Source organism: Pristiophorus japonicus, chromosome 6 (genome assembly GCF_044704955.1).
Source record: "Pristiophorus japonicus isolate sPriJap1 chromosome 6, sPriJap1.hap1, whole genome shotgun sequence".
Taxonomy (NCBI): Eukaryota; Metazoa; Chordata; class Chondrichthyes; family Pristiophoridae; genus Pristiophorus; species Pristiophorus japonicus.
In genome coordinates this window covers 3,507,810-3,529,501 of record NC_091982.1, presented here as the reverse complement: position 1 = coordinate 3,529,501, position 21,692 = coordinate 3,507,810, and the positions used below count along the sequence as shown (strand labels likewise).

General features: G+C 42.2%; 1 protein-coding gene across 3 annotated transcripts in view; it reads left to right on the top strand.

The window, feature by feature from the left end:
- The first annotated feature begins 332 nt into the window (after nt 1–332).
- LOC139265528 (H(+)/Cl(-) exchange transporter 5) overlaps nt 333–21,692 on the top strand; it is a 144,169-nt gene continuing 122,809 nt past the window's right edge. For all 3 annotated transcript variants that reach the window (XM_070882556.1, XM_070882553.1, XM_070882555.1), the window contains exon 1: nt 333–650. The gene's annotated coding sequence lies outside the window, so the exon portion shown is untranslated. The remainder of the gene's footprint in view (nt 651–21,692) is intronic.

The following is a 21,692-nucleotide window of genomic DNA, read 5'->3' as shown; positions in this document are numbered from 1 at the left end:
CGTCACCCCCGGCAACCACATTCTAATTTGATTTTATATGTTTTAAAGTTTAGTTTGTTTTTAATTGCCGGGGTTTTAGTGTCCCCCTCCCCTTTTATAGGGGGCACTGGTAAAAAAATTATGATTTTAAAGCCCCCCCCCCCCAAAAAAAAAAGGGCCATTTGAAAAATGTCTGGAGTGTCCCCAGTGGAGTGGAGATTGTGGGGGCACTTGATCTAACTGTTCATTTGTTTTCCAACCGACCAGAAGAGTTGTAGTCGTCGTCCATAACTCTGAAACTTTACACCTGCTGCCGTCTGTCTACCTTTTGTTTTTGTGCCCACACTGGCCCCGGCTCCGGCTCCGGCTGCGCCGCCGCCTCTTGCTGCAGTAGGCCCGGTATCTATGGTGACGCTGGGCCGGCTATCACTTCCGGGTCAGTTGCCGCGGCAGCGGGGCTGTGATGTGTCGGCGGAGAGCGCTGGGCTGGGCTGGGCTGGCCAGGCCAGGGAAGCGCTGACCGCTGACGGGGCCCAGAGTCCCCGGACCATTATTCGCGCTCTCTCTGTCGCCGATGCTGCAGGAGCGCCGGCCTGATGTGGGGACCGAGCCGGGGGTAGGAGGACACGGGGCCAGGGCCGGAGGCGGGAGGCGGAGGCTCCAGCTGTCAGGTGAGTGACTCACTTTGCCTGATTCCTTTAACTTTTTTTTTATTTCACGGGTTTATCTCCAGACCCAGCACGCTGAGCTTGTCCTGCCTTTGGTCGGGCAGCTTGCCTTGTGTTGCCGACAACACAACACAACACAACAGGGGTATGGCGAGAAAGCAGGAATGGGGTACTGAAGTTGTATGTTCAGCCATGATCATATTGAATGGTGGTACAGGCTCGAAGGGCCGAATGGCCTACTCCTGCACCTATTTTCTATGTTTCTAAGCCCATTGAGTGAGTTAAACTGTTGCAGGTTCGCCCTCTTCACTATATTTTCGATGCCTTTTTTAAATCATTTTGTCATCCAAACTTGTGCAACACAACCTCCCTCTGTGGTAACATCTCGTGGATATTTTAGAATGTTATTTGAGAAGTTTATACATTTGAGAGAAGTTTTATCAGGTGATTTTTAAAGTTTACAGGAGCATTTTGTTCAGCGGTAAGTGTGTGTTGCTGAGGGCAGTCAACCCTATACCTTCAGGGATTATTTGCTTCCAACTTACTTCTCAGTAATTTCACAATAGATTTGTAATAGGTCCATGAAGTCGCTTTGGGACAACTTTGCTCAGTGGGTAAATGCATGACTCGGTGTGCTGCTTGTGTGCTACTGAGTCGTACAGACTGAACACAAGAAGTAGGAGTCGGCCATTTGACCCCTCGAGCCTGTTCCACCATTTAATAAGATCTGATCATGTACTCTGTTCCATTTCCCTGCCCGCTCCCCAAAACCCTTTATTCCCTTATCACACAAAAATCTGTCAATCTCCGTCTTAAATATATTCAATGACCCAGCCTCCACAACTCTCTGGGGCAGAGGATTCCAAATATGTACAACCCTCTGAGAGAAATTCCTCCTCATCTCAGTTTTAAATGGTCGGCCCCTATCAAGACTGACCTATCAAGAAAGACTGGATCAACTGGGCTTGTATTCACTGGAGTTCAGAAGAATGAGAGGGGACCTCATAGAAACATTTAAAATTCTGATGGGTTTGGACAGGTTAGATGCAGGAAGAATGTTCCCAATGTTGGGGAAGTCCAGAACCAGAGGTCACAGTCTAAGGATAAGGGGTAAGCCATTTAGGACCGAGATGAGGAGGAATTTCTTCACCCAGAGAGTGGTGAACCTGTGGAATTCTCTACCACAGAAAGTTGTTGAGGCCAATTCACTAAATATATTCAAAAAGGAGTTGGATGAGGTCCTTACTACTAGGGGGATCAAGGGGTATGGCGAGAAAGCAGGAATGGGGTACTGAAGTTGAATGTTCAGACATGAACTCATTGAATGGCGGTGCAGGCTAGAAGGGCCGAATGGCCTACTCCTGCACCTATTTTTTATGTTTCTATGTTTCTATTCTGAGACTATGTCCCCTAGTTTTAGTTTCTCCTATGAGTGGAAATATCCTCTCTGCATCCCACTTGTTGAGCCCCCTCATTATCTTGTATGTTTTGATAAGATCACCTCTCATTCTCCTGAACTCCAATTAGTATAGTCCCAGCCAACTCAACCTATCTTCATAAGTCAACCCCCTCATCTCCGGAATCAACCTAGTGAACCTTCTCTGAACAGCCTCCAATGCAAGCATATCCTTCCTTAAATACAGAGACCAAAACTGCACACAGGACTCCAAGTGTGTCCTCACCAGTACCCTGTACAGTTGTAGCAGGACTTCTCTGCTTTTATACTCCAACCCCCTTGCAATAAAGGCCAATATTCCATTGGCCTTCCTGATTACTTGCTGTACCTACAAACTAATTTTTTGTGTTTCATGCGCAAGAACCCCCAGGTCTCTCTGTACTGAAGCACTTTGCCATTTTTCTCCAATTAAATTATAATTTGCTTTTCTATTTTTTTCTGCCAAAGTGGATAACCTCACATTTTCTCACATTATACTCCATCTGCCAAATTTTTGCCCACTCACTTAGCCTGTCTATATCCCTTTGTAGATTTTTTTGTGTCCTCCTCACAACTTGCTTTCCCACCCATCTTTGTATCATCAGCAAACTTGGCTACATTACACTCGGTCCCTTCATCCAAGACATTAATATAGATTGTAAATAGTTGAAGCCCCAGCACCGATCCCTACGGCACCCCACTGATTGCCAACCGGAAAATTATCCATTTATCCCGACTCTCTTTTCTGTTAGTTAGCAGGTGCAGGTTTGTTTCTTGGTCTGTGCTGTGGGATAGCTGATCCCAGCTGGGGCCTTGGTGCACTTGTGTTCGGGAAGGAAACAGGCAGAGTTCTTGCTTTTGGTCCACATTTCTGTGCTAGAAAGCACTATTTGTGGAGATCCTTGGTAAGGACCGGATTAGTTTTGGTTTTGATTCCCTACTGGGCTGAATCGGTTACTGTTGCCATGTAGGCTTATACAAAAATGCCCACCTGGAAAGATTGGCAGGCCCATCTTTCAGTCTTACCAAAGTAGGTATGATAGACATAGAGATAAATTAGTGCTTTCAATAGAACAAAATAAATAGGGCAAATTTTAAAAAAAAACTCAATTTCTAGTAGGGCGCATCTGGTAACAGTGGCAATAGCAGTTTCTGTGGGCAATGCAGAGGTAACTGCACCTCAATCGCTAACAATCCACGCATTTTTCAACCTTTAAGCTCTAAATCATGTGGCATCAATTACGTGATGCAGGACCAGCTGCAGTACCAATAGTCACTTTGTTTGGAATATTTTTATTTCTGGCGATGTGCTATAACTGCAGTCTACAAGACTATAATGGATGGAGAAGAGCACTGAGAATTGTTGGATTTTGTTCATTCTTGGGTTATCTTGGTCTTTATACTACTAGTCAATCTCCAATTGCATTACCGATGGATAGTCAAGACCAATTAGAATTTTTCAGGTCAAACAAGGTTCGAGAGAGGATAATGAAACCGAGGTGGGGAAGATGTGAGAAACTTAAAGACCTCTTCAAAATCGAGACCATTCTCAACATTCCCTTTGCCCCTCTTCTATTCACTTGGTTCAGATTTTTTTGTTCCTATACTCTTGCAGACCATTCCCTCATTCCACCCTTATTCCATATTTTTCTCCTGTCTCTTCCTCCCCCAAACACACATACACTTCCATCATCAAACTCATATTGACCATGAAGCCTACCACAAATCTACACTGTACACTTAGAATCATAGAATGTTATAGCACAGAAGGATGTCTTTTGGCCCATCGTGCCTGTGCCAGCTCTTTGAAAGAGCTATCCAATTAGTCCGACTCCCACTTTCTAAGGCTTTCATATTCTTTCTATAATAGGATATAGTATTCCAACTGTGGTGTAACATTCAAGATGCTCCTTAAACCCTAGGGTCACCTGCCCTAATTTCTCCTTATGTGGTTCGGTGTCAGATTTTGTGTCTGATAATACTCCTATGAAGAGCCTTGGAAGGTTTCACTACATTAAAGGCGCTATATTAATACTTCTTGTTGTAACCACTGCTCCTGAAGTGTTGCTGAAGTCCAGGACCACTCATTGCTTTGTACAAATATATCACTACCTTTTTTCTCTTGTATTCTAAATGTCCCAATAGATGCATCAGTAGGTTTCTCTATTACAATTGGAAAGGTCGATCTACTTGTGATGGAAAAACAGAAATATAAATTCTTTTACAAGAGATTTAAAATGAGCCGAATTTGTGATCTACTGCTTAATCTTTAGTTCAGAGAGAAAGCAAGTCAGAGATATAACCATCATATGAGCTTTACGTTGTTAAATTCTAATAGTCTTCGAATTCCGATATTTCAATTAAATAAATATTTTATTTACCTGCATCTTTCCTCGTGCTATGAAATTATTTGAGCCATTTTCCCCCCAAACTCAAGCAACTGGAATTAACATCTATTTCACAAAGACAAAGGCTAATTCTGGGCAGCTATGCATTGGCTCTATGCTGAGAATTTAGAAATCTTTTTTGAGCAAAAATGTTGAGACGGAAACTATGATCAACCCTTGCTTCTCTTTTTCTCTCGCCCACAGTGCAGCCAAACTGTAGGATCCCAACCCATTTATGCCAAACCCTATTTCGCACACTGTTAGCAAAGACCAGGACCATGTAGTGCTGCTAAACCCCATGACCTTTTCACCGCTGAATGCTAGTAGAAGACAGGTACCTATGTCCAGCCTGATGCATATTACCTACCATCTTGCTGTATATACTGAGCTTTAAAAAAAGCTAGGAGATAAAACTATCCTAAAGAAGCATATAATTAAGGTTATGTATTTGTTTTTCACAGAATACTGGACAGTCGTAGAAATTGATAATTAAAACTATCCTTAGAATAATACAGCATCAGCTACAAGTGAAAATGTAGAGGTTTTGACTTTTCATGATGGAAATGAATTTTGTGTGATCAGTTTTCAAGTTAAAAAGAATAAATGAAGAAGCAATGCAATCTCATTGTCATGAGCGTACTTAATGTAGATGCAGCAAGAGAATTAAAGAAAAAAACTTAAGCCTTTAAGTTTTAGCATTGTAAAATGTGTTTCCTATGTGATATTCTTAGTCATTCTCTCAAGTTGCTCCAATCACTACCTCCATCAAAAAAGCTGTAACCACCAGTACTTCAGCCTAGTGTTTTACACCACAAAATGCCTCCCCAGACAGAACCCAAATGTTAAAGTTCTGAATCTATAGCTGTACTGCTACCTGCTTCTCATAATTCAAGTGGGAATATTACTAAAAGGTGCCTACAAAATTTCACACTTAAACGTCACTGAAATTCTAGTAGGAATGCAAAATAGACCACAAATATAGTTTTTGATTAACAATTTGTAAGTGATGTCAAAATACAGAAGCATATACATGCACAACTCCACAAGAATTGCTTATGGTTGATTTCGATTTTTGAAACTGAATGCATTTATAGAGAAGGATAGCAACAAAGTAAGGTTGCATTGGGAAGGAACCGAGTGACTCAGAGGGGAAGTGATGGTATAAGTATAGGACCACATTGAGATATTTGACTGAGTGCTATTGAACTTTTTTTGTAAAATCAGGGTCACAACTTAAATATTTCCTGCCCTGTCCTCTTATTTTGGGCAATTTTCTTTTTGGCATATTGCTATTGCAGCATGGTTATTATATTTGCCTAGAGCAGGAACTGCATTTGAAACAAAAGTAATACATATTGTGAAGTGCTGATTCATTTTGACATGGTGAAAGGTTCAAATTCTAGCATTTCTTTTTATCCAAAGAACAGGTTCTCTCACTTATACCATCACTTTCCCTCTGAGTCACTAGGTTTCTTCCCAATGCAACCCTACTTTGTTGCTATCCTTCTTTCGGCAAGGTCCCACACAAGAGATTAATGTGCAAAGTTAAAGCACATGGGATTGGGGGTAGTGTGCTGACATGGCTTGAGAACTGGTTGTCAGACAGGAAGCAAAGAGTAGGAGTAAATGGGTACTTTTCAGAATGGCAGGCAGTGACTAGTGGGGTCCCGCAAGGTTCTGTGCTGGGGCCCCAACTGTTTACATTGTACATTAATGATTTAGACGAGGGGATTAAATGTAGTATCTCCAAATTTGCGGATGACACTAAGTTGGGTGGCAGTGTGAGCTGCGAGGAGGATGCTGTGAGGCTGCAGAGCGACTTGGATAGGTTAGGTGAGTGGGCAAATGCATGGCAGATGAAGTATAATGTGGATAAATGTGAGGTTATCCAATTTGGTGGTAAAAACAGAGAGACAGACTATTATCTGAATGGTGACAGATTAGGAAAAGGGGAGGTGCAAAGAGACCTGGGTGTTGTGGTACATCAGTCATTGAAGGTTGGCATGCAGGTGCAGCAGGCGGTTAAGAAAGCAAATGGCATGTTGGCCTTCATAGCAAGGGGATTTGAGTACAGGGGCAGGGAGGTGTTGCTACAGTTGTACAGGGCATTGGTGAGGCCACACCTGGAGTATTGTGTACAGTTTTGGTCTCCTAATTTGAGGAAGGACATTCTTGCTATTGAGGGAGTGCAGCGAAGGTTCACCAGACTGATTCCCGGGATGGCGGGACTGACATATCAAGAAAGACTGGATCAACTGGGCTTGTATTTACTGGAGTTCAGAAGAATGAGAGGGGATCTCATAGAAATGTTTAAAATTCTGACGGGTTTAGACAGGTTAGATGCAGGAAGATTGTTCCCAATGTTGGGGAAATCCAGAACCAGGGGTCACAGTCTAAGGATAAGGGGTAAGCCATTTAGGACCGAGATGAGGAGAAACTTCTTCACCCAGAGAGTGGTGAACCTGTGGAATTCTCTACCACAGAAAGTTGTTGAGGCCAATACACTAAATATATTCAAAAAGGAGTTAGATGTAGTCCTTACTACTAGGGGGATCAAGGGGTATGGCGAGAAAGCAGGAATGGGGTACTGAAGTTGCATGTTCAGCCATGAACTCATTGAATGGCGGTGCAGGCTCGAAGGGCCGAATGGCCTACTCCTGCACATATTTTCTATGTTTCTATGTCAAGTATCTGGGTAAAAAGGGTGTGTGTGCATGATCGGCCAAGCACTTCAGGAATGTCCTTTAACAGGCCACACAGTACACTGTTGAGCTCACAGCTATTCTACTTCACAGCCATTCATCCCACTTCAAACATCTTCCAAAGCAGTGTTTACATTTCATACCATATTACAGAACTTCACCAAAAGCAAGTTATACTTTTCTTTGTATATTATTTTACAAATGTTTGATCTTCACAGCAACAATTCAGAGAAACAATAAGCAACATTAGGGAGGAGCTAACAGATTTTTTCATAATGATCCAAATATAGAGCCAATTTTTAAAAAAATGCAACTTGTTTGCAGCCAGTCTACTGCACTGAACTAGAGCATGTTCTGATAGTTCTCATTCTGGGGTGAGTGTCTTAATTTTTAAAATGAGGAACTCAAACATCAAAGTTTGAAATAAAAAGCTACTTTCATATATTAACTCTTAAACAACTAGAGGTACCACATTGGCCACTCCAGTGTAAAGCTTGGAAAGTCACAATGAATCTTACAGAAGGTGGCCAAGTGGCAAGAAATCAGTTACACTTTTGGACTGGCAGGCCATAAAAATCTATGTGCAAATATTCACTAGATTTTGTGTTATTTCCCAGTAAAAAATGTCTATGATCTAAGTGATTACAGTGAAAACAAAAGCACATTTTGACCAATAAACTATTTGCTTTCCAGAATACAGAGCACGATTATAAATATGACAAAATTTCACCATGGGCAGTTTGCAAGTTAGCATTTTCCACCTTTTCTCGTGAAGGTACTGGTACATGATGGGGAATGGTTCAGCAGCCGGCCAGTGAGTGTCAGCAGGCTGTTCAACCGCAAGATCATCACCCAAAGTGGTCGCTGGATGACAATCAGGAGAGGGAGTAGTGGCCAAATATATTATTCTTAACCCAGGAACACAGAGGCCAACTGTCATCATCATAAGCAGTCCCTCGAAAATCGAGGAAGATTTGCTTCCACTCTAAAAGTGAGTTCTCAGGTGACTGTACAATTCAATACGGGACTCTGTCACAGGTGGGACAGACAGTCATTGAAAGGAAAGGGTGGGTGGGGAGTCTGGTTTGCCGCACGCTCTTTCCGCTGCCTGCGCTGGTTTTCTGCATACTCTCAGCGACAAGACTCGAGGTGCTCAGCGCCCTTCCGGATACACCTCCTCCACCTAGGGCGGTCTTTGGCCAGGGACTCCCAGGGGTCGATGGGGATGTTGAACTTTATCAAGGAGGCCTTGAGGGTGTCCTTGAAACGTTTCCTCTGCTCACCTGGGGATCATTTGGAGTACTGTAGGCCAACTGTAGTACTACTACCTCAGCTGATAATGATACTTCAGAATATTGGAAGGCGTCCGTTACCCATAGAACCTACTCCTTACATAGGAATTGCTAGACAAAAAAAGACCCAAGGTCCATCTAATTTGCCTTCTACCATCCTGGAAGTCGCATGATACAGTGATAACAGAGTGGTTGATCAATCAGTCTGTATCAATTAGTCTACAACATACCCAGAAAGGAGATGAAGAAAACCCCACTGGCAGAGCGCTTTGGGAACAATAGATCCCTCCTGAACCTGTATGCCAATTGTAGTGCTGCAATACCATTAAAAAGGTTCAGTATTGGTGAAATCCAAGCGGTGCCCAGTACTCAACTTTTCAAACGAGGAAGGATAATTGAGAACCCACTTCCCTCAGTCAGACCGACTGCTGTGGAACTGCTATTTTCCCTCTCAGGAGGCTAAGATAGATTGATAAACTTTCTGATAAATGACAAGAGAAATTGCAGGCTATCCAACCCAACGGGTCTGTGTCAGTGTTTATGCTCTACACGAGCCTCCTCCCACCCTACTTCATCTAACCCCATCAGCATAAGCTTCCATTCCTTTCTTCCACAGTTGTTTATCTAGCTTCTGCTTAAATGCTATACACCTCAACGACTTCTTGTAATAGCAAGTTTCAGATTTTAAAGAAGAAAGGTAATTCTAACCACTCTGTGGATAAAGAAGTTCCTCCTTATTTCCCAACTGTATTTATTAGCGACTCACTCCTGAGTCTGAGCATTGGTTTCCCCCACAAGTGAAAACAGTTCTGCTACATCTACCCCACCAAACCCTTTCATAATTCAAATGTTTTTGTATATACTTATATAGCAGCGAGTCTGCTGGCATTACTCATGTTAAGTCAAATAATATGCTCTTTTATAAAGTCAGCAGTGTAACACCATCCTTCCTCGTTTGAAAAGTTGAATACTGGGCACCGCTTGGATTTCACCAATACTGAACCTTTTTAATGGTATTGCAGCACTACAGTTGGCATACAGGTTCAGGAGGGATCTATTGTTCCCAAAGCGCTCTGCCAGTGAGGTTTTCTTCATCTCCTTTCTGGGTATGTTGTAGACTAATTGATACAGATTGATTGATCAACCACTCTGTTATCACTGTATCATGCGACTTCCAGGATGGTAGAAGGCAAATTAGATGGACCTTGGGTCTTTTTTTGTCTAGCAATTCCTATGTAAGGAGTAGGTTCTATGGGTAACGGACACCTTCCAATATTCTGAAGTATCATTATCAGCTGAGGTAGTAGTACTACAGTTGGCCTACAGTACTCCAAATGATCCCCAGGTGAGCAGAGGAAACGTTTCAAGGACACCCTCAAGGCCTCCTTGATAAAGTGCAACATCCCCATCGACCCCTGGGAGTCCCTGGCCAAAGACCGCCCTAGGTGGAGGAGGTGTATCCGGGAGGGCGCTGAGCACCTCGAGTCTTGTCGCTGAGAGTATGCAGAAAACCAGCGCAGGCAGCGGAAAGAGCGTGCGGCAAACCAGACTCCCCACCCACCCTTTCCTTTCAATGACTGTCTGTCCCACCTGTGACAGAGTCCCGTATTGAATTGTACAGTCACCTGAGAACTCACCTTTTAGAGTGGAAGCAAATCTTCCTCGATTTTCGAGGGATTGCTTATGATGATGACAGTTGGCCTCTGTGTTCCTGGGTTAAGAATAATATATTTGGCCACTACTCCCCCTCCTGATTGTCATCCAGCGACCACTTCAGGAAATGTGTATCCATGGGCTTTGGGTGATGATCTTGCGGTTGAACAGCCTGCTGACACTCACTGGCCGGCTGCTGAATCATTCCCCATCATGTACCAGTACCTTCACGAGAAAAGGTGGAAAATGCTAACTTGCAAACTGCCCATGGTGAAATTTTGTCATATTTATAATCGTGCTCTGTATTCTGGAATCTGGACAGCAAATAGTTTATTGGTCAAAATGTGCTTTTGTTTTCACTGTAATCACTTAGATCATAGACATTTTTTACTGGAAAATAACGCAAAATCTAGTGAATATTTGCACATAGATTTTTATGACCTGCCAGTCCAAAAGTGTAACTGATTTCTTGCCACTTGGCCACCTTCTGTAAGATTCATTGTGACTTTCCAAGCTTTACACTGGAGTGACCAATGTAGTACCTCTAGTTGTTTAAGAGTTAATATATGAAAGTAGCTTTTTATTTCAAACTTTGATGTTTGAGTTCCTCATTTTAAAAATTAAGACACTCACCCCAGAATGAGAACTATCAGAACATGCTCTAGTTCAGTGCAGTAGACTGGCTGCAAACAAGTTGCATTTTTTTGAAAATTGGCTCTATATTTGGATCATTATGAAAAGATCTGTTAGCTCCTCCCTAATGTTGCTTATTGTTTCTCTGAATTGTTGCTGTGAAGATCAAACATTTGTAAAATAATATACAAAGAAAAGTATAACTTGCTTTTGGTGAAGTTCTGTAATATGGTATGAAATGTAAACACTGCTTTGGAAGATGTTTGAAGTGGGATGAATGGCTGTGAAGTAGAATAGCTGTGAGCTCAACAGTGTACTGTGTGGCCTGTTAAAGGACATTCCTGAAGTGCTTGGCCGATCATGCACACACACCCTTTTTACCCAGGTACTTGGCAGATAGAGAACCTGTTCTTTGGATAAAAAGAAATGCTAGAATTTGAACCTTTCACCATGTCAAAATGAATCAGCACTTCACAATATGTATTACTTTTGTTTCGAATGCAGTTCCTGCTCTAGGCAAATATAATAACCATGCTGCAATAGCAATATGCCAAAAAGAAAATTGCCCAAAATGAGAGGACAGGGCAGGAAATATTTAAGTTGTGACCCTGATTTTACAAAAAAAGTTCAATAGCGCTCAGTCAAATATCTCAATGTGGTCCTATACTTATACCATCACTTCCCCTCTGAGTCACTAGGTTCCTTCCCAATGCAACCTTACTTTGTTGCTATCCTTCTCTATAAATTCATTCAGTTTCAAAAATCGAAGTCAACCATAAGCAATTCTTGTGGAGTTGTGCATGTATATGCTTCTTTATTTTGACATCACTTACAAATTGTTAATCAAAAACTGTATTTGTGGTCTATTTTGCATTCCTACTAGAATTTCAGTGACGTTTAAGTGTGAAATTTTGTAGGCACCTTTTAGTAATATTCCCACTTGAATTATGAGAAGCAGGTAGCAGTACAGCTATAGATTCAGAACTTTAACATTTGGGTTCTGTCTGGGGAGGCATTTTGTGGTGTAAAACACTAGGCGTACTGGTGGTTACAGCTTTTTTGATGGAGGTAGTGATTGGAGCAACTTGAGAGAATGACTAAGAATATCACATAGGAAACACATTTTACAATGCTAAAACTTAAAGGCTTAAGTTTTTTTCTTTAATTCTCTTGCTGCATCTACATTAAGTACACTTATGACAATGAGATTGCATTGCTTCTTCATTTATTCTTTTTGACTTGAAAACTGATCACACAAAATTCACTTCCATCATGAAAAGTCAAAACCTCTACATTTTCACTTGTAGCTGATGCTGTATTATTCTAAGGATAGTTAATATTCCAATGCTTTGAGTGTCAGTGTATCAAGGACAATCATTTTGTAATTTCAGAACAACTTAGTATTTTTGCACATTATCTAATCTTTTGTGATCTTTGTCTCTTTCTTTTCTCGTTTTTTTAAAAAAGTATTTTAGTTGTTCCATGTCGGGTTTCAGTTGAACCCCACCTAATACATTATTTTTAAAAAGTCTTTTGATGTCAGTCCTACAGAAGTGGAAATTTCTTGCGAATGTTAATTTTGAACTAAGCTGATAAAATAAATTCTGCCTGTTAGTCAGCTTCCATCATACCTCATTTCCATTGTAGGGAACCATTTTGGGACAGAGGTGAGCTTATTCTTCACTGTGTCAGTACGAAGCCTAGGAGTACCATGGATCTTTGGCAGTCTAGTCATTCTAGGTAACCTGCCTCAATAATTTTTGTTTAATATGAAAGCTACCTGAAGGGGAAAATGTCTCTGGTTTAATTTTTTGGGGGTTAAATGCAAAAGGGTCCAAACTATACACACTCTAAGACATGGGTTTTTGATCTGTGACAAACTATCCTCGACCAAAAGTGTACAACATAGATGGAATGTTTTGTCCAGTGTTTGTATACTCTTCAATTTCCATAGTTCCTGAACAAAAGGTAGAAACATTACAGTCTACCCTGCACATTGTGTTGGACATTTTGACTTCTACTGCACCGTGAAAATTATGTATTAAACCTTACTGCAATATATGGAATATATCCAGTGAGCTCTTTTCCCAACTTTGTCTTGCATTATAAAGGGATGCAAGATTTGGTGCTTTACAGAGAGTTAACAGAGGAACACTTCCTTGTAGAAAAGAAAGCTGGATGAATTTGCTGGGGCTTTTCATTTGCATAAATAATAGTACATCCAGCTCTCACACACACAGAACTTTTTGTTTTGAAATACTTAATGACTATGTCTGGAAATTTATACACACAGCTAATACTCTCAGACGGACCTAAAAATTACATCTGATTAAAGTGACAATGTAGCATGTGTTGATGACTTCTGGAAGAGGGTGTGAGGCAAAGGAGCAATTTTACTGGTCTTCAACCAATTTGGTTTTGTATCAGTCAGCATTAATATAGTAGAACTTCTGGCAATTGTAAATCAAAAGTGTGTGCAATGTGAGTAACGATATGTCTCCATTATTCAAAATATGAGTGCGTATTATTTATTCTTCTCTAAATATTCTTTCCTCCTCCTGCTGAAGGTGCCAACTGATGCTGAGGTATAGTTCTACAAATATCAGCAGCACAAGCGAGCGTTCTTCATTTGTGAGCTGAGCAGGCAGTTCAAAGATTAACCCAACGCTGTCCTCACCTGTTGTCCATGCAGACATTCCAGCAGGGAGCATGGGGAAGGGCAATAATGTATCTCGAGAAACGTGCCCAAAATTATGACGCAGTTGCAGAGGACAATAACTTGTAAAGAAAACCTGATACACCATGGTCACACTCACAGCAGATGTCATTCGTGACTTTGACCAGGGTGGTTTTTGGGAGTGCTAGGCATGAAGCTGGGTGGCAATGTCATGTTCAAGGCCCTGAAAGAGAGGTGGTTGGTGAGGACAGAAGGATTGAGGGTTGATTTTTGTGGTGGCGTGATGTTTTTGAAGGGAAGAGGGATAGTATCTAAGGACATATAATTATTGACAGTGTCATATAGCGGAGGGACCACCCTACTTACCTTTCTGCAATCAGATCATAGAATGTACCAAACTCTGGATATATGAGCACATATTCTCATACCTGGCTTCCATTTAACTCCGAACAGCAGCTATCAATAGGCATTTGTCACCTCTATAGAAAATGCAAATGCTAGCCACCTTAATGTCCTCGATGTTCAAGTACAGTGCCATGTACCATGCTTAGTTATCACTAACTGTTTAATCCAAGTCCTCATGTAAGGGGCTTTGGAAGAAATGTGTTGAGACTGGCTCACCTTCCAGGATTTCCAGTGACCGGTCAGAACCATCCTTTGAATTAAGAGAAAAGTTAAAATTCAATGTCCTGGATTTTGCGCTCTTGATGGCCATCAGAAAGGCCCCACGAGTTCCGGATTTCCGCCTGCGCATGCATGAAACCCTGTAACTTGCGATCTGTTAAGGTTCACCTTGACAGATTTACCGGACCGACCAGAAAATCACTTTTGCTGGCACATTTGGGCTATTTTCCTAACTACTGTCCAGCAAATGCCTACAAAACCCTTGCACCTGGTAAAAGCAGGCATAGTGCTTGCTTTCACCAACATCAGGGTTTATATAAATCTTAAATTAAAAAATGTTAAATAAAAAATCATGTACAAACATTTAAAATTAGTTTATGTAAATTTTGGCCTGGATTAAAATGTTTAAAATTATTTTTGCAAAAATGTAGTTTTTAATTGGATATACTTTATTGAAGGGACTTTAATTAAATTTGAAAATGGATACATTTATATTTATTCCATTTATATAAACTATTTAATTATTTGGGAATTCCTCATATGGTTATGGGGATTCTGTTCGTAAATGGAATCTCCATAAGCATATTAGCAGCCGCCTGCGTCCCTGAGATCCCTGGGCCTTTATGCAAGCGTACACCTGCAGGCCCAAGACCCGAAGCCCGGGAGCCTGAAGGTTGGTGCGGATTTTTTTACCACTTCCGACTGCAAATTCCGGGCCAATATGTTTGAAATATTATGTAAATTATGTACCCAAATTTGATCGTGTGTCAGCCTGATTATTACCAGTCCAGATAACTATTCATTTGTCCCAGTACGCTGAGTGAACACACACTTGAGAATTTATATGCAGTACCTTCATGAACTAAGCAGACTTCAGGAAATTAAGTGTAAGTTCCAAGAGAAGTGTAATTATAGTGTTCTGTTTTTAGGGATTACTCCAGATAATTGTCTCTGATTCAGCAATTTACTCCCAACAAACTGGAGTCTGCCTTTACCAGTCTTAATATCTAAATTTTGGTGTGAACCCTTACGTCAAATTGAAAATGCTCATTACCGCATTCCGGCTTGCTTAGTTATATCACGTGCCCTGAAATAAACATCGTTGACTTCAGAAAGTGTTAGAATAAGCACTCCACTAGCCTGTGGCCTGGACTATAAACAACCAACAAGTTTATCATGCATTAGATGGATAAATGACCAGTAGCAGTAACACACTGTAGATTTACAATAGTTACTAGCTTAACTGTGTCTCCTTAGAGTGATAGAAAATAGCAAACAATAGTGCCTGCTGTGCTAAACTTCAATGCGAACTGCAATTAGATCAAGGTCTCTGACTTAACTTTGTGTGACGATTTGCTGCTTCCATGATGATTTCCATGGAGTCTCTGATGGCTTCGGTTGGGCTACTCAATTCAAACAAGACAAGGAAAGATATAAGTTCCAAATTTGGCCAGCAAAGGAAATAGAAATATATTTTTATTAAACAGAATTTTTTAAAATTTGTTTGTGGCCTGTGGGCATCACTGGCCAGCATTTATTGCCCATCCCTATTTAGAAGCATAGAAACATAGAAAATAGGTGCAGGAGTAGGCCATTAGGCCCTTCTAGCCTGCACCGCCATTCAATGAGTTCATGGCTGAACATGCAACTTCAGTACCCCATTCCTGCTTTCTCGCCATACCCCTTGATCCCCCTAGTAGTAAGGACTTCATCTAACTCCTTTTTGAATATATTTAGTGAATTGGCCTCAACAACTTTCTGTGGTAGAGAATTCCACAGGTTCACCACTCTCTGGGTGAAGAAATTCCTCCTCATCTCGGTCCTAAATGGCTTACCCCTTATCCTTAGACTGTGTCCCCTGGTGGTGGTGAGCTGACTTCTTGAACCGCTGCAGTCTGTGAGGTGATGGTACTCCCATAGTACTGTTGCCAATCAAACATACATATAAGCAAAGTGTACAAGATGCTTGTATTTGAACTGAGTAACTTGGCCCATATTTCAGATACCTGTCACATACATAATATCAGTTCTGGGGCTATTGTGAGTGAAAACGAGCTCAGCCATTTTCTAAAGTGAACCTAAAATCACTATGACAAAGAAAGAAGCCATCATGGACAAAAATGTCTCGTGTAGAATCAGAGGACTTGAATATAAAGCTGTTTATATATTGATGGTACTCCTGCCACTAACGGACCGTCATTATAAAGGAGATAAACTCATGCTTGCAATCAATCCAAGAAAAGCTTGTACACTGGTATGATAAAACTGACAATGCAGGACTCGAGAACATGAACCTCTTGCATCAATATAACCTTTTGCATCAATATAAAAGAACCGTTAAGTTTGCAGGCCTGGAACAAGATAAGACATTATTATCCTTGCCCTCCATTTCTGCCCCTACACCAAAGTGCAATAAATAATGCAATAGATTTTTCTTAAAGCTAGTTAATATTATTCAGATTGTTGCCCCATTTACTTTGCAGTGGTCTTGTCCGAGGCAACCCTGTAAATCGCTCTGCATCGACGGCATCAAAACTGTCCTTGAGAGAGGGTTTCACTCCATCATCATCATCATCGGCAGTCCCTCGGAATCGAGGAAGACTTGCTTCCACTCCTAAATTGAATCCTTTGGTGGCTGAACAGTCTAATGTGAGAGCCACGGACCCTGCCACAGGTGGGACAGACGTTCGTCGGGGAGAGGGGGGCAGTGGGACCGATTTGCCGCACGTTCCTTCCGCTGCCTGCGCCTGACCGCTTCATGCTTGCGGCGTTGAGATTCGAAGAGCTCAACGCCCTCCCGGATGCACATTCTCCACCTTTGGCCAGAGACTCCCAGGTGTCCGTGGTGATGTCGCACTTTACCAGGGAGGCTTTGAGGGTGTCCTTGTAATGTTTCCACTGTCCTCCTTTGGCTCGTTTGCCGTGAAGGAGCTCCGCATAGAGCACTTGCTTAGGGAGCCTCGTGTCTGGCAGGCGAACTATGTGTGGCCTGCTCAGCAAAGCTGATCAAGTGTGGTCAGTGCGTCAATGCTGGGGATGTTAGCCTAGGTGAGGACACTGACGCTGGTGCGCCTGCCCTCCCAGGGGATTTGCAGGATCTTGCGGAGACATCGTAGGTGAGATATGACCAGCGACTTGAGGTGTCTTCTGTACATCGTCCATGCCTCTGCTCTTTAAAGCTAATTGCTAGCCTATATAGCTCTTCACCCATACTAATTGTACATGTGCAAAATTTTTGCATGGGTTATAAATTTTTTCTTAAAACAACCTGAGCAGATGCCTGACCATGAAAGAATTGACGGTTGCAGGATACATAAGAACATAAGAATTAGGAGCAGGAGTAGGCCATTCGGCCCCTCGAGTCTGCTCTACCATTCAATAAATTCATGGCTGATCTTCCAACTCAACTCCACTTTCCTGCACTATTCCCATATCCCTTGATTCCCTTAATATTCAATACATGTAAATGGATATTACTAAAGGCTCCAAAAGTTGTTGGTCTGTTTGAATCTTAGGAATCTGTGGAATATTTTTAGTCAGTGTCGAATAATGTTGGATTGATACCTTAACGTTTTGTACTCTCAATGCATTATCAAGTGATGGAAAAATGTTGGCATTTTCTTGGTGCTCCACCGTTGTTTCGTTGCCTTAGACGCCAAATTAAATAAGTGAGGGAGAGTATATCATAGTACATAAAATCCAAAGCTCATAAGAGGGATGAAATATATATCAGTCGTCACACCTTGTTTGCTTTGTCTCCTGCAACTATTTTCCAATATGCTATTGGTAATCATAGATTTTAGTGTGTTTTCAATGATATTGGGATAAGAAAGCCATTGCTTCCACTGGTCACCTAAGGCTATGTGTCCTTGATTGGCTGCACTAATGTAGCATAAAAACAATAACTTGGATTTATATAGCGCCTTTGATGTAATAAAACTTCCCAAGGTGCTTAAAACACTTAAGTGACCTCAGTGATAGAGTGCGTATTATTGGAGGAAACCAGGTGCACAGTTTCCTGAGCCCAATGGAGTTAATTTAGAGAAGTATTGGAGTCCGTATATTGGCATGATACAGCACACCAATATGCTAGAAATCCTTCAGGCAATGAGAGATGGTGATGTAATCGAATCCCAGTGTAACCTAGTGTAACAAAATTGGTAGCTTTCACAAAATGTCAGATCCGTTCCTGAGCAACCATGACCCAAAGCAGTAAGACTGTAAAGTATAGTTATTTGTAACAATGCCCACTTGCACTGAGCTGAATTTTCCTCCAGGTTTAGCGCTGGAGGGCAATTGGGGCACAGCTGTGACCCTCACCTGTTTTCCTGGGTCTGGTTCATTAATTATGCTGGGCTGGATAACTGCCATGCAGAGAAAGCCCTGATCAAAGAGGAGGAGCATTAAAAGGAGCATAAGCACCTCAAAAACTTTTTTTCAGATGATTAAAGGCTCCACCAGGGTTGTGTTTCAGGTAAGTGGTCTGAAGAGAGTGAGATTCCCTCTACTGGCCCATCTACTTTCCAACGATAACCATGGAAGAATTCCTGCTGCTGCCCCAGGGTGTATTCCCATCCCTCGGCTAATGGGGTGGGTTGGAGGTAGCATTGGAAGTAAGGAGGAAAATTAGTAGGGTCTCATGCCCCACCTCTCTGTCTTCCATTTACTTGTGTGGTGGGTGGGAGGGATGCAGTCAAGGGGTCACTGACCAAATTCCCTACTGGGCTAAATGGAGGAGGATTTCTGGTAGCAGTAGAAGTGATGCAGCGGTAGACTTCTTAATCTCTCACTTTTTGCTAGACCCAACCCGCCACCATTTCAGCGTTTATATAGGAGGAAAATCCAGTCTTACTACTCCAACTTCGGAGATCTCAGTACAGACTATTGATTGAACATGGGACTTTCATGTCAATAACTTAGTACTATGCCAAATGAAGCATAAGTCTTCGGGTTTGCCACTCTTTACCAATGTTTATCTTCCTCCCATTTCCATTTTTATTTCTCCAAATCTGTTCATATCTCACTTTACCACCTGCTACTCCCCTATCAAGACATTGTACATTAGGTCTGCTAACAGTTCGTCAGGGCAATATCCTAGTTCCAACCATCTTCAGCTGCTTCATCGATGATCTTCCCTCCATCATAAGGTCAGAAGTGGGGATGTTCGCTGATTGCACAGTGTTCAGTTCCATTCGCAACTCCTCAGATAATGGAGCAGTCCATGCCCACATGCAGCAAGACCTGGACAACATTCAGGCTTGGGCAAATACCTTTCATGCCACACAATGACTATCTCCAACAAGAGAGAGTCTAACCACCCTCTCTTGACATTACTATTGCCGAATCCCCCACCATTAACATCCTGGGGGTCATCATTGACCAGAAACTTAACTGGACCAGCCACATAAATACTGTGGCGACAAGAGCAGATCAGAGGCTGGATATTCTGTAGTGTAATCATTGTTGTTTTGTCAGCAAACGCGGCAGCCATTTTACACACTGGAAGGTCCCACAAACAGCAGTGAGATAAATCACCAATTAGTCTGGGTTTTTTTTGTGGTGTTGGTTGAGGGGTGAATGTTGGCAAGGACATGGAACGAACTCTCCAGCTCCTTTTCTAATAGTGCTATGGGATCTTCTGCATCTACCTGAGCAGATGAACGAGGCCTCAGTTAAATGTTTCATCAGAAAGACGGCACTTTCAACAATGCAGGACTGCCTCAGTACTGATTTGATGCGTCGGCCTAGATTACATGCACAGATCTCTGGAGTGGGGCTAGAACTCATAACTTGTCCTAGTCAGGTTATCATTGCTTCAAGTTAACAGGTGGTCTTATCAAGAGTAGAAATGAGTAACATAGTCATTCTTTTCAAAAACTCATAACATTTGCATTTGGAGTAGAGTATTTCACTGGGATTTCAATAAAATGCAATGGGAATATTTAAGTTTTTGTAGTATGTCTGCTGGAACAGTGAAAAATGTCTAGCAGTACAACTTTAGATCTTTGTCCTTCCAAACATGGGTTCTGTTTGGAGAGAGCATTTTGAGCTGCGTAACAGCATGAAGTAGCAGTGGTTGCAAGTCTGTTATTGGGAGCAATTTGAGTGATGAATTAAGAGGAACATTCTGGCGCTGGTAGTCGACGCCCACGCCCCATAATTGGGGAATCTAAACTAAACTTCTGCGCCAGAAAAATTGCTGGGCAAAATTCAGCCCATTATATTAGGATAGTTGAAGCCCAATGCAGAAGATTACTCACTTTTTGGCAGTGGCAGAAGAGCTGGCACATAAGGTTTGAGGAGGGGAGAGGGACTTTCCAAACTGGGATGAAAATAGATAAAATACCAGTCCTGCATATGAACAGTTTCCTCTTCCCTGCAGAAAAAGGGATTTGTGTCAGGTGTACCTGACAAACCTGAATTTCCAGCTTCACAGTAACATTTTCTGTTTAATAGCTCGAGCATTTGTATAGTACTCCAGTATTTGCAGGAAATCATCAAACTTGAAACAGTATTGGAGAAGGAGCTTTAGAACTGCTAAGATTCCGATCTTTCACTTCTTTTAAAATGAGGTTTTGATCTGTGCTGCTGTTTGCTGAAGTGGCCATAGATGACTGAGAATGGAACATTGTATTTGTCTGAATGTTGCAGTAACTTCGAGACAAGAAAAGCAGTTACCCATTGTTTGGTAAGTAATTTGTTACAGCATGATAGCCCTCGTTTTCCAGGTACAGTGCATCTATCCCCATAAGTTCCCACCCATCACCAGCACTTTTATTTGAATCGGGCATTTTTTCATGTGCACTGTTCTTCCTATCTCCAACCATTTACCAGTGAAGGACATTTCCAGCTGCTACAGTCATCAGCTAATCATACAGTTAGCAAAGTGCACAGGAATATAGTGATGCAACCGTCTATCTCTAAATACTCATCATCATCATAGGTAGTCCCTCGGAATCGAGGAAGACTTGCTTCCATTCCTGAAGTGAGTTCTTTGGTGGCTGAACAGTCCAATACGAGAGCCACAGACTCTGTCACAGGTGGGACAGATAGTCGTTGAGGGAAGGGGTGGGTGGGACTGGTTTGCCGCACGCTCTTTCCGCTGCCTGCGTTTGTTTTCTGCACGCTCTCGGCATTGAGACTCGCGTACTCAGCGCCCTCCCGGATGCACTTCCTCCACTTAGGGCGGTCTTTGGCCAGGGACTCCCAGTGTCGGTGGGGATGTCGCACTTTGCCAGGGAGGCTTTGAGGGTGTTCTTGTAACGTTTCCTCTGCCCACCTTTGGCTTGTTTGCCATGAAGGAGCTCCACATAGAGCACTTGCTTTGAGAGTCTCGTGCATACGAACTATGTGGCCTACCGAAGCTGATCGAGTGTGGTCAGTGCTTCAATGCTGGGGATGTTAGTCTGGACAAGGACACTGATGTTGGTGCGCCTGTCCTCCCAGGGGATTTGTAGGAGCTTGCGGAGACATCGTTGGTGATATATCTCCAGCGACTAAATACTATGGTACAAGCGCCAAAACAGTTCAGTTACTTTGCCATGCTGCAATATTGTGAGTGGCTGAAGAGTTCAATTCTCGAGCGACAATCCTTGCCACAGATGGTGCAGATGTAAATCACAGAGCCAGATGATGAAACCTG